At 47.1% G+C, this 11,262-nt stretch overlaps 1 long non-coding RNA gene across 1 annotated transcript in view; it reads left to right on the top strand.

The window, feature by feature from the left end:
- The first annotated feature begins 4,187 nt into the window (after window positions 1-4,187).
- The window catches only part of LOC119962796, a 100,911-nt gene continuing 93,836 nt past the window's right edge, over window positions 4,188-11,262 (top strand). The window contains exon 1 of the long non-coding RNA XR_005459968.1: window positions 4,188-4,305. This is a non-coding gene — a long non-coding RNA (uncharacterized LOC119962796). The remainder of the gene's footprint in view (window positions 4,306-11,262) is intronic.

Below are 11,262 nucleotides of genomic sequence, written 5' to 3'. Positions count from 1 at the left end.
CGCGGGAGCCACTCCGGCGCAGGCCTAGCCCCTAAAGGTGCGGAGAATTCTGCACCTTTGGGGAGACCCGACGCCGGAGTGGTTGGCGCCACTCTGCTACGCCGGGACCCCCCGACCCACCGGGTAGGGGAGATTTTCGCCCCTGATTCCCGCCATTTCTAAGGTCAATTTGTTTTATTAAAATGGGAAAATGCAAAAGCCTTATATATAGTGCAATGGCTACTGGGTTTTATACACAATGTGGTGTTGCTAAGAAGGCAAAGTAAACACAATAATACCTCTAATTAATTAAATTTTGCTGCATTTTACAGTGTTTATATAGCAATGTTGATCTACATTACAAAGAACATTAATAATAATCGCTTATTAGTCTGAAGGTATAACTTTAACACAGGAATAAATATAGATTCGCACTGATGGTTTACACTTGGATTTTAGGTCATTATTAGGTTAAATTAGAGCTGTATATTCAAGTTGTGTCAGCATGTCATTTAATAAGTTTTAAAAGATCTTCTATGCCAGTTCTAGTACTACAACTGGACTCAGTTAATATCAGAATGTTAGCTACTGCACAACCATTTTCTCTTGATTCTGCCTAGAGCTGAGATAATGTCATACAAGAAGTAAGCTTTTTCCTCTAATTAACTTTTAGTTCACTTTTGCACTTGCTTAGGAGATTACAAGGTAAGGAGCGCCTTAACCACGAGGCATTAGGCAACACAAGATTAGGAGACAAACTGGTATTTTATTGTCTGATATTTGCAAATATCCGATTGTAAATGTCTTTCAGGTAAATGAGGCAACTGTAGCTTCCTCTTTTGTGATGCTGTTTTCAACAACAACACAATTTATTTATACAGTGCATTTAATGTAGCAAAATGTCCGATGACATTTAGCAGGAGGGTTATCAAGCAAAATCTGACATCAAGCCATAGGAGAAAATTTTAGGACACATTACCAAAAGCTTGATCAAAGATGGAGATTTTAATGCACACCTTAAAAGAGGGAAGGGACTTAAAGAAGCATAGGGAATAAAGAACAAAGAGCTATACAGCACAGGAACAGGCCCTTCGGCCTTCCAAGCTTATACCGGTCTTGATACCAACCTTTGCCAAAACCCTCAGCACTTCCTTTTGCCATATCCCTCTATATCCATCCTATCCATGTGTTTGTTGAGATGCCTTTTGAATGCTGTTAATGTATCTGCTTCGACAACCTCCCCTGGCAACACATTCCAGGCAATCACCACCCTCTGCGTAAAAAATCTGCCTCGCACATCTCCTCTAAATTTTGCCCCACGGACCCCCTGGTGACTGACCCCTCCACTCTGGGAAAGAGTGCCTGCCCATCCACTCTATCCATGCCCCTCATAATCTTGTAGACCTCTCAGGCCACTACTCAACCCCCGTCTTCCTAATGAAAACAGTCTGAGTCTATTCAGCCTATCCACATAGCTAACAAATTCCAGACCAAGCAACATCCTGGTAAACCTCTTCTGCACCCTCTCCAAATCCTTCACATCCTCCACATCCTTCTGGTAGTGTGGCGACCAGAATTGTGCGCAATATTCCAAGTATGGCCTTACCAAGGTTGGATACAACTTGGCAGTTTTTATCCTCGATGCCCCGTCCAATGAAGGCAAGTGTTCCGCATGCGTTTCTGACTAGGTTTAGGAAGGAAATTCCTGAGTTTAAGATCATCGCAGCTGAAGTCACATCTGGCAGTGGTGGAATGATTAAAATCAGGGATGCTCAAGAGGCCAGAACTGTAGGAGCGCAAATTCTCAGGAGGTTGTAGGGCTTCAGGAGGACGGACAGCACGGTAGCACAGTGGTTAGCACAGTTACTTCACACCTTCAGAGTCACAGATTCAATTCCCGGCTTGGGTCACTATCTGTGGGGAGTCTGCACGTCCGCCCTGTGTGTGCGTGGGTTTCCTCCGGGTGCTCCGGTTTCCTCCCACAGTCCAAAGATGTGCGGTTTAGGTGGATTGGCCATGCTAAATTGTGCTTAGTGTCCAAGAACGTTGGGTAGGGTACTGGGTTACAGGGATAGGGTGTGGGCTTGGGTAGAGTGCTTTTTCCAAGGGCCGGTGCAGACTCAATGGGCTGAATGGCCTCCTTCTGCACTGTAAATTCTATTACAGGGGCTGGAAAGGGTGAGGCTAGGAATGGAGTTGCAAACAAGAATGACAATTTTAAGGTCGAGACTTCACTGGGAGTCAAAGTCGGTGAGCGAGCACAGGACTGATGGACGAATAGGACTTGATATGATTTAAGATCCAGGCAGAGATTTTGAATGGCCTCAAGTTTACGGAGGGTAAATGTGTAAGGCCATCAAGTTGCTCATTGGATGAGTCGGGTCGAGAGATAACAAAGGCATGGATATGGGTATTAGCATCAGCAGCTGAGGCAGGGGTAGAGTCAGGTACAGGGGTGGAACCAAGCAACGACAGTGGGGGTATGTGGTTGGAAGCTCGCCCATGGTCAAATATATTACTCCAGTTTGAGCAAACTGGATCAGATTCAAATCATTGTCAGGGAGAGTGATGAATGAAATTGGTGGCAAAGGATGTGCGTTTATGACAGAGACCAAAGAAAGGGAGCTGGATTTTCAGCTCCCTCACTGGCAGGTTTGAAGACAGAGGGGGTATGCACTACTAGATATCCCATGACTTGACTGAAATTCATGGGGCATGGTAGGGAGAGTGGGGAGTGATATCACATGGTTACCTGCCCCTGGGCCTCTGAATGTCCTTAAGTGACCAAATAATGTCCAGTAAAGGGCCTAATCCCGTACCAGCCTCCCCGGACAGGCGCCGGAATGTGGCGACTAGGAGTTTTTCACAGTAACTTCATTGAAGCCTACTCGTGACAATAAGCGATTTTCATTTCATTTCATTCATAATCCCGGAGTCACCTGTGTTTTACCTGTGGGGAGGAGGGGCCCATGCCATTCAGAAAGTTTTGATTGCTTGAGCTGGTGTCAGGCAATAGGGATGAAACCTCTTTGGTGGCCTCGTGGACCCTGCCCCCAAGGAATTAACCCTCTCTATGTGGCCTCTTGAACCTGGCATCCCCCCTACCCAAATTATCTTCTTCCCTGAGACACTTTGGTAGGCCTCGGTGAGACCACCGACCCCACACTTTCCTGGGATCCTTAGCATGATAAAGCTGCCTACAAGCCCAGCAGTAACCAATGCTTCCAATAATACTATTGGGATTACAGATATCCTGGGCATCTGATTGGCCGGCAACTCTCTATGACAAGATTTTCTAACATGGTCAAATCTTACTTTAAATCAATTAACAATGCACCCAGCATTAAATTGCTGTGGGACAGCCTTTGGGATCGTGAGCCGGACCCCAGACCTGATTTTTGAGGCTCTGTGCCCCAGTAAAATCCAGCCTTATGTTTCGGCCTTCCGAATATTTAGTTGGAGGAAATTTCTGCTCGTCCAGTACTGGATATTGGACAAGTAGTTTGACAATGTGGAGACAGTGGAGGAGTGGGAGCTGAATGTCATCATGGGACAGGTGGAAACTGATACTATATTTTCAGATGATGATACCAATGGATAAACTTGTAGCTGAGAAATAGGAGGGGACCATGGATGCGTCCTTGAGGGCCACGAGAAATAATGGTCAAGTGAACAGGAAATTAAGGCATTGCAAGTGCCTCTTAGTTTATTTTTAGATGAATAAGAGTGAAATCAGTAGGAGCAGACCAACACACCTGGACAACAGTGGAGAGGATGGTGTGGTCAGCCAGGTTAAAGGTTTTAGACAATCAGTATTGCTTCTTCTGATTGTCCATTGTAACTTTACAGCAGCCAAAGAAGTGCAGCACTCTGGGAAAATGACACAAATGAAACAGCTAAGAAACAGCAGGACCAAGATGATAAACATTTTCACAAATTGGCAGGATTTTTCAGATGGTGCAGTTTTACATATGCCACCTGAAAAATCAGTGGGGAACGTATCCCCCTTATCACAGCAGCCCTGCAGTTAATTAGCTGGAGGTGGAACCTCTCATTCAGTCTGAGGCCCAGCCTGTGTCATCCTACCAGCACCAGTGACATCACAAAAGGTCCCCAGATTCTAAGAGTTAGATTTTTGAGGACATGTGGTCACTCCGTGTGAGTTCCACCTCCATTTTCAACATATCCCAATTTTGCCAAGAGAGGAAAGCAGTGAGGAATGAATCACACATGAAGGCAACCTGAACTCAAAAGGGCCATTTGAACTCAGTTAAAAGTTAAAGGAGACCCCATTTTGGCTGTTGTAAGGGCCTGAACATGCAGTGTGTGAGTCACAAATTTATAGATAGATGTGAAGCATTCAGAAGGTTGGATAGAGTTTGAATAACTGTCGTGATTTGATTTCTTTTAAATCCCCTGCTCTTTAAACTTAGAAAAAAGGCTCCATATTAATGAGAGGTAAAAACATCTGTTCTATCAGTTATGTTAATTGTTTGTTTATACTTTCCGAAGAGCTCTTTATGAAGCTTGGCTGATTTCCAAAAACTATAGTTATCTCAGAAGGGAATTCAAAGTTCAAAGTTTGATTGATAGGTCAAAGAGGCAATTCCCGGGTGGCGGAGAATTCCGGCCACGGGCGGGGGCGGGATTTACGAAGGCCCCGGGCGATTCCCCGACCCTGCAGGGGGTCGGAGAATTCCGCCCCTGTTCCATGAAGCACGTCTTAAAGCAAGAAATACAAATGACCAGCTAGAAGCTTCATGTGGGACATCAAATTAATATGAAATAAATAAAGAGATAAAATTCATTTTCGACAGAATTTGAGATTATTTCATAAAGGATTTACTTCAGTAAAATTTGTTGGGTGGAATTATTTTTGGTTGGCATTTTTAGCAGTAAAAGTAAACATTATTGAGAGCATGGTGGCACAGTCGTTAGCCCTGCTGCATCACAGCACCATGGACCCAGGTTCGATTCTGGCCTTGGGTGACTGTGTGGAGCTTGCACTTTCTCCTCATGCCTGTGTAGTTTCCTCCGGGTGCCCCAGTTTCCTCCCACAATCCAAAGATGCGCAGGTTAGGTGAATTGGCCATGCTAAATTACCCCTTGGTGTCCAGAGATATGCAGGTTAGGTGGGGCTAAGGGGATAGGGTGGGGGAGTCAGCCTAGGTAGGGTGGCTCTTTCAGAGGGTCGGGGAAGACCTATGGGCTGAATGGCCTCCTTCTATACCATACGAATTCTATAATTCCATGACATGACTGAAACATAACATTAACGGTCAATTGTATCATTATCAATAATTATAATGATTATATGATTATAAAATATTCATTGTGGGTTCAGGCCCCATTTAAGCACAAATCCAGGATGACATTTCAGTTCAGAACTGAGGCAATGCTGCATTGTCAGAGATACCGTGGTTTGCTGGAACATAAAACTGAAATCCCACTTTCCTGGTGAAGAGGACATTAACAGATTTTCTAATTATGAAGAGGAAATTTTGGACATCTAGGATGTGAGAAGTAAAACATAAATCTCAGTGAGGTTGTACCTTCTCTGGGACTCTGCTGGTCTTCAACTGTTCTCAGGACTTTCAGACTTATATGTCAGGGTTGATGTCTCAGGATTGCAGGATTGTTTCAACACAGAAGGAGGCCATTCAGCCCATCGTGCTTACACCAGGGGCGGGATTCTCCGACCCCCCCGCCGGGTCGGAGAATCGCCGGAGGGCGGCGTGATTCCCGCCCCCGCCGGCTGCCGAATTCTCCGGTGCCAGTTATTCGGCGGGGGCGGGAATAGCGCCTCGCCGGTTGGCAGCCACTGGCTGCGGCCCGCCCGGCGATTCTCCGGCCCACGATGGGCCGGCGTATTTTACACCAGGTATTTGCCGGCAGGACCTTCCTGCGCGGGCGACCTCTGGGGTCCTCGGGGGGCGCGGGGGTATCTGGCCCTGAGGGGTGCCCCCATGGTGGTCTGGCCCGCGATTGGAGCCCACCAATCCGCAGGCGGGCCTGTGCTGTGGGGGCAATCTATTCTTCCTCGTCGGCCGCTGTGGTCTTCCGCGATGGCGGACGCAGTGATGAACCCCCCCCCCGTGCATGCGCTGGGATGACACTAGCGCTCCCGCGCATGCGCTAACTCACGCCGGTTGGCGTGGCGCCAAGTCCCTTCCCCGCCGGCCGATGCAGCGCAAACCACTCTGGCGCCGGCCTAGCCCCTGAAGGTTTGGAGGATTCTGTACCTTTGGGGTGGCCCAATGCCGGAGTGGTTCACGCCACTCTTCGGCGCCGGAACTGCCCACCCCGCCGGGTAGGGGAGAATCTCGCCCCAGATCTCCAAATTAGCAGTTCACTTAGTACCATTCTCGCACCATTGATTATTAACCCTGTATATTTTTCTTTTTCAGATCACAGTCTAATTCCTTATTGAATGCCTCAATTGAACCTGCTCTCAGGTAGTGCATTCCAGACCTGAATCACTTTCCTTCATGTCACTTATGCTTCTTTTGTTAATTACTTTAAATCTGTGCCCTCTCTGTCACGATTCTTTCATGACTGGGAACATTCCAGTTCCGTCACGATTTTTTTTTTTTAAATTTAGAGTACCCAATTATTTTTTCCAGTTAAGGGGCAATTTAGCATGGCCAATTCACCTAACCTGCACATCTTTGGGTTGTGGGGGCGAAACCCACGCAGACACGGGGAGAATGTGCAAACTCCACACGGACAGTGACCCAGGGGCGGGATTCGAACCCGGGTCCTCAGCGCCGTAGGCCGCAATGCTAACCACTGTGTCACCGTGCTGCCCTTTCCCTCACGATTTTAAGTACTTCTATCCAATCTCCTCTCAGTCTTCTGTTCTCCAAGGAAAACAGTCCACACTTCTCCAATCTGTCTTCGTAACTGAAGTTTCTCATCTCTGAAGTAATCTTGTGAATCTTTTCTGCACTCTGTCCAGTGCCTTCACATCCTTCCTGAAGTGTGGGGCCCAGAACGGTACACATTACGCCACCTGAGGCCAAGCTAACATTCTGTAGATGATCAGCAGAACCTCCTGCTCTTGTACTCTATACCTGTATTAATACAACCCAGGATATTGCATGTTTTATTGATCGCTCTTGCCACAGCCAGGATGTCAGACTGGCGATGCCAGGGTGTCTGGGTGCTAGGTTGGCACTGCAAGGGGCTGGGTCCTTGACAATTGGGGGGAGGGTGATGAGAGGAGGTTCCAAGGGCCTACAGAAGGTTGCGTGGGTTAAGGGCATGTTCCAAAAATCAGGGAGGAGCTGAAAGCCGGGGGGGGGGGGGGGGGGGGGGGGGGTGTAGAAATCAGGGGGCTGCCATACAAAATGGCACCCCAAAGTGTGAGGAGCCGAGCTCGCCAGCTGGAAGTCAATAACAGTGTCGGCTCAGCAGGGGGATTCTCCCCGAGGCCCAAAATATGGGCAAAGTGTCAATGAATGACGGGTGAATCTCAGCACTGCCGCCGTTGAGAAACACCTCACCAAACATGCCCAAAAGCAGACTTTAACTTTTGTCCGCTGAATCGCGCCCATTGTCTCTCCTTGTTTTTCTTACCAAAATGAATCACTTCACACTTGTCCGCATTGCACTACATCTGCCAGCTGTCCACACATTCCACCAACTTGTCAATGGCTTTTCAAGTTCTCTAGTGTACTCCTCACAATTCATTATGCTTCCAAGGACCCCTTCATGACCTTTACAAGGGAAACTTTGCTGATGAGCTGGAGCCAGAGAAAGGCACTTCTAATGGAGGGAATTCCTGCTCCTTTGGCTCAGCTGAACCCCGTCATAACTTTCTGCTTAGCACAGTCAGGCAATGTGAGCGCCATCAGTGGGATCCATGACTTTAAAGTGTTAGGGGCCCTGAAGAAAAAGAACATTACTTTTTATTGTTTTTACTGATATTGTAGGGGCTGAAAGGGACATTTTGCAATACTGCCAATAGGACAAGTAATAAATGGAGAACCATTTGTCTTGACGTCTGTCTGTTAACCCACCCTGAAAGTCATCTGACCTCTCACTGACCTTATCAATTCAATTATGGACAATTCTTCAGATACCAGTGGGTCAAATCATGACATTTATCCCAGAATTCCACCCTGAGGAATTGCCTCCACACATTCTTTCTCTTTTCGTAATGTTCTTTTTTCCTTTCTTTATTCTTTCATGGGATGTGAGTGCTGTGGTGATATACATCACTGTAAATACACAAGGGGTTAATGTAAATACACGTAGACTAGCTAGACACTAGAGGGAGCACCAGAGACATGACACACAGATATTCAACCAATAGGCCAGTCAGATAGGACACGACCAATGGGCATTCACGACATACACAGAGGTGACACTACCACAGGAGGGCATTACGCCAACACATATAAAAGGACACAGCACACATAATCTTCCTCTTTCCAGTGGAGACACTCAGTGAGTACACAGGGTTGATTTGAAACACAGCACACCCTTCACATAGATTGTAGCAGACTGGTTCGTCAGTCTGAGTAGCTATAGGAGGATTAACAGGAGAGTCGAATCCAAGTAGCAGAATTGTTAACAGTTTAATAAATGTGTTAAAGCTATCTCCAAGTCTGAACCGTCCTTTGTCAAAGTGCACATCAAGGAAGCAGCTTATGCTACGTCAAGAGCACAACAAAACATGGTACCCAGGAGTGACCTGCTTAAATCCATATAGTTACAACTCAGCAGGCAGTGACTACCAGCAGCACCCAGGCAAGATGATGTTCGGGATTCCGGTTCCACAGCAGCTCAGGTACCACGGCAATCTCAGTGAAAACTGGCGTGCATTCAGGCAGAGATTCGAGATCTACCTGATAACGTCCGACCTAGATGGCGTGGCGGATGCAGAGAAAATAAAGCTTCTACTTACGATCGCGGATCCAAGAGCAGCTGAAATCTTCCAGACCTTCAAATACTCAAAGGGGCAAAACAGGAGTGACTTCCAGGCAGTCCTGGACAAAGTCCAAGAATTCTGCGAGGCACATACAAGAAAAAATGGTAAAAGAGGTGCCAAAACTCACCATGGGGTAGGCTTGCAGCAACAAACAGCAGTTTTGATTTGCAGCCATTTTGGAAAAGCACATGCGCAGTTGAGAAAAAGGCCCCAAGTAAAGGATCAGCAATCTGCGGATGCGCAATCGCTTCCTACAACCTACGTCACACGCGTCATGACGTCAGAGGACCCGGACCACGCCCACTTAAAGGGGAAATGTCCCAAAACACGGTAAAAAAAATGTAAAGCCTCAAAACCAGATTATTTCACCTGGAACGACAGCACAATGCCTGAAGTTCAACCAGTAGCTGAATGTAACCTCCGCAGAACCCTGCAACATGCAATAAGCACCGCCCTAGAAGATAATATGGTCCTAGAAGACAACGACTCAGACGAAGATTTCACCTTGGGAGGTGACTACCCCAGTACAAAATCCGAACCGCAACTATACGTATTGTGCATTGAAGACCCCGAAGATGAGTTATTCGGATTGGGGAATCCTCAGCCCAGCATATACGACATCCCGACTCGTGAGTGCAGGATTATGCTGCGACCTGATGCCAAGAGACAGAGAGCGGTACAAGCCCACAGAGAGCAGCCTGCTGCCACACAGAGAGTGGTCCACGCACCGCAAAGAGTCCTCGACTCCAAACAGAGAGTTGTCCATGCACCATGAAGGGCCCCAGCCTCCACACAAAAAGTGATGACAGTCTCCACAGTGAAACCAATGCACGATTCCACACAGGGAACGCTGCAAGACTCCACAGAGGGAGTGTTACAAGCCTCCACAGCGAACTCATGGACAGACTCCACGATGGAAGGAACGCAAGACTCCAGAGTGCAGTCCTTGCATGAGCAAGACCATGAGGGTCTAGCAAACTCCTCTGAGCAACCAGCAGCAGACGATGCAGGTCTGCCATGCTCAAGTGCACAGCAAGAGGACTATGACAGTCTACCACCCTCACCTGAACAACAAAGCGACTATGACTGTCTACCCAGATTGTTTGAGCCACCAGAAGAAGACTCTGACAGTCTACCCAGCTCAAGTGAATGACAAGAAGACACTGAGGCTCTACCCACTGTATGTGAGACAAGTGATGACGGCATCCCACTCCCCATACCAGATGTGCAACATTACAGACCTCAGTTAGTGTGTACAGATGCAGTCGACAATCGCAGTGAGACTACTGGTGACTCCGGTGACACCACGTTACTTCAAACCTCATTCACTCGGGTCTCTCCACAAGCAAATGGATTCCTGAACGTTTTGACTCCGGACGTGGAGCATCAAGAAACCTCAGAAGATGCAAGTGAACCTGAAATGGCTCCAGACGGGGAGCATCAAGAAACCTCAGCTGACTCAAGTGAACCTGCAATGACTCTGGTCGGGGAGTGGCAAGAAACCAAAGCTGATTCAGGTGAACCAGAAAGGGCTCCAGACAGGGAGCATCGACAAGCCAAAATTGACTCAGGTGAAACAGACCAGACTCCAGACAGGGAGCATCGACAAGCCAAAGCTGATACCAGTAAGCTGGACATGAACTCCAGACAGGGAGTGCTGCAAACTCAGTGACGGCACGCTAAAGGAAACAGCAGATGCCACAAAGCATGCTGACATGCGTAACTGTGTTAAGGACTCGTATTATCCACAGAGTGTGGTCCTTGACCGCAGCAAACATGGCAACAAAACCAACCAACACAACAACAACATCAAAGACAAAAACAAGAAGCGCACCAAAGGCAACAACGTCGACAACAAGCACGACAAACACAACGCCACTGGAACCATGACTGGTACAACATGGCATGACTCTGCAAATATGGGACACTGTTACTGCTCAGCTCAGTACAATGACACACCATGGCAGGACGACACAGATTGCATACATTGCTACAACATGCACGGAAGCAAAAAAGACTCCAAATCAGGCAACAAAGTGATTTGACCACTTCTTGGTTCCTTACGGACAGAGACACTGTTGGCGTTTACAAAGCAATGCCACCATCAACATCACCAACTCACCAACCAAACAAGAAAGCCACTCGACCATAATAATTTATGAATTTTGGAATCGTACATATGATTTGGACTTATTGTTTAATGATCACTGTGATCATGATTTGTACATATCATCACTTATCTGCCTAGTTTGTTCATTTTTCTTTAACATTGTACAGAAAATATGTAACACGAAAAAAGGGGGGATGTGGTGATATGCACCACTGTAAATACACAAGGGGTTAATGTA

Source organism: Scyliorhinus canicula, chromosome 1, assembly GCF_902713615.1.
Source record: "Scyliorhinus canicula chromosome 1, sScyCan1.1, whole genome shotgun sequence".
Classification (NCBI taxonomy): domain Eukaryota; kingdom Metazoa; phylum Chordata; class Chondrichthyes; order Carcharhiniformes; family Scyliorhinidae; genus Scyliorhinus; species Scyliorhinus canicula.
This window is presented reverse-complemented; position numbering and strand designations above follow the sequence as displayed.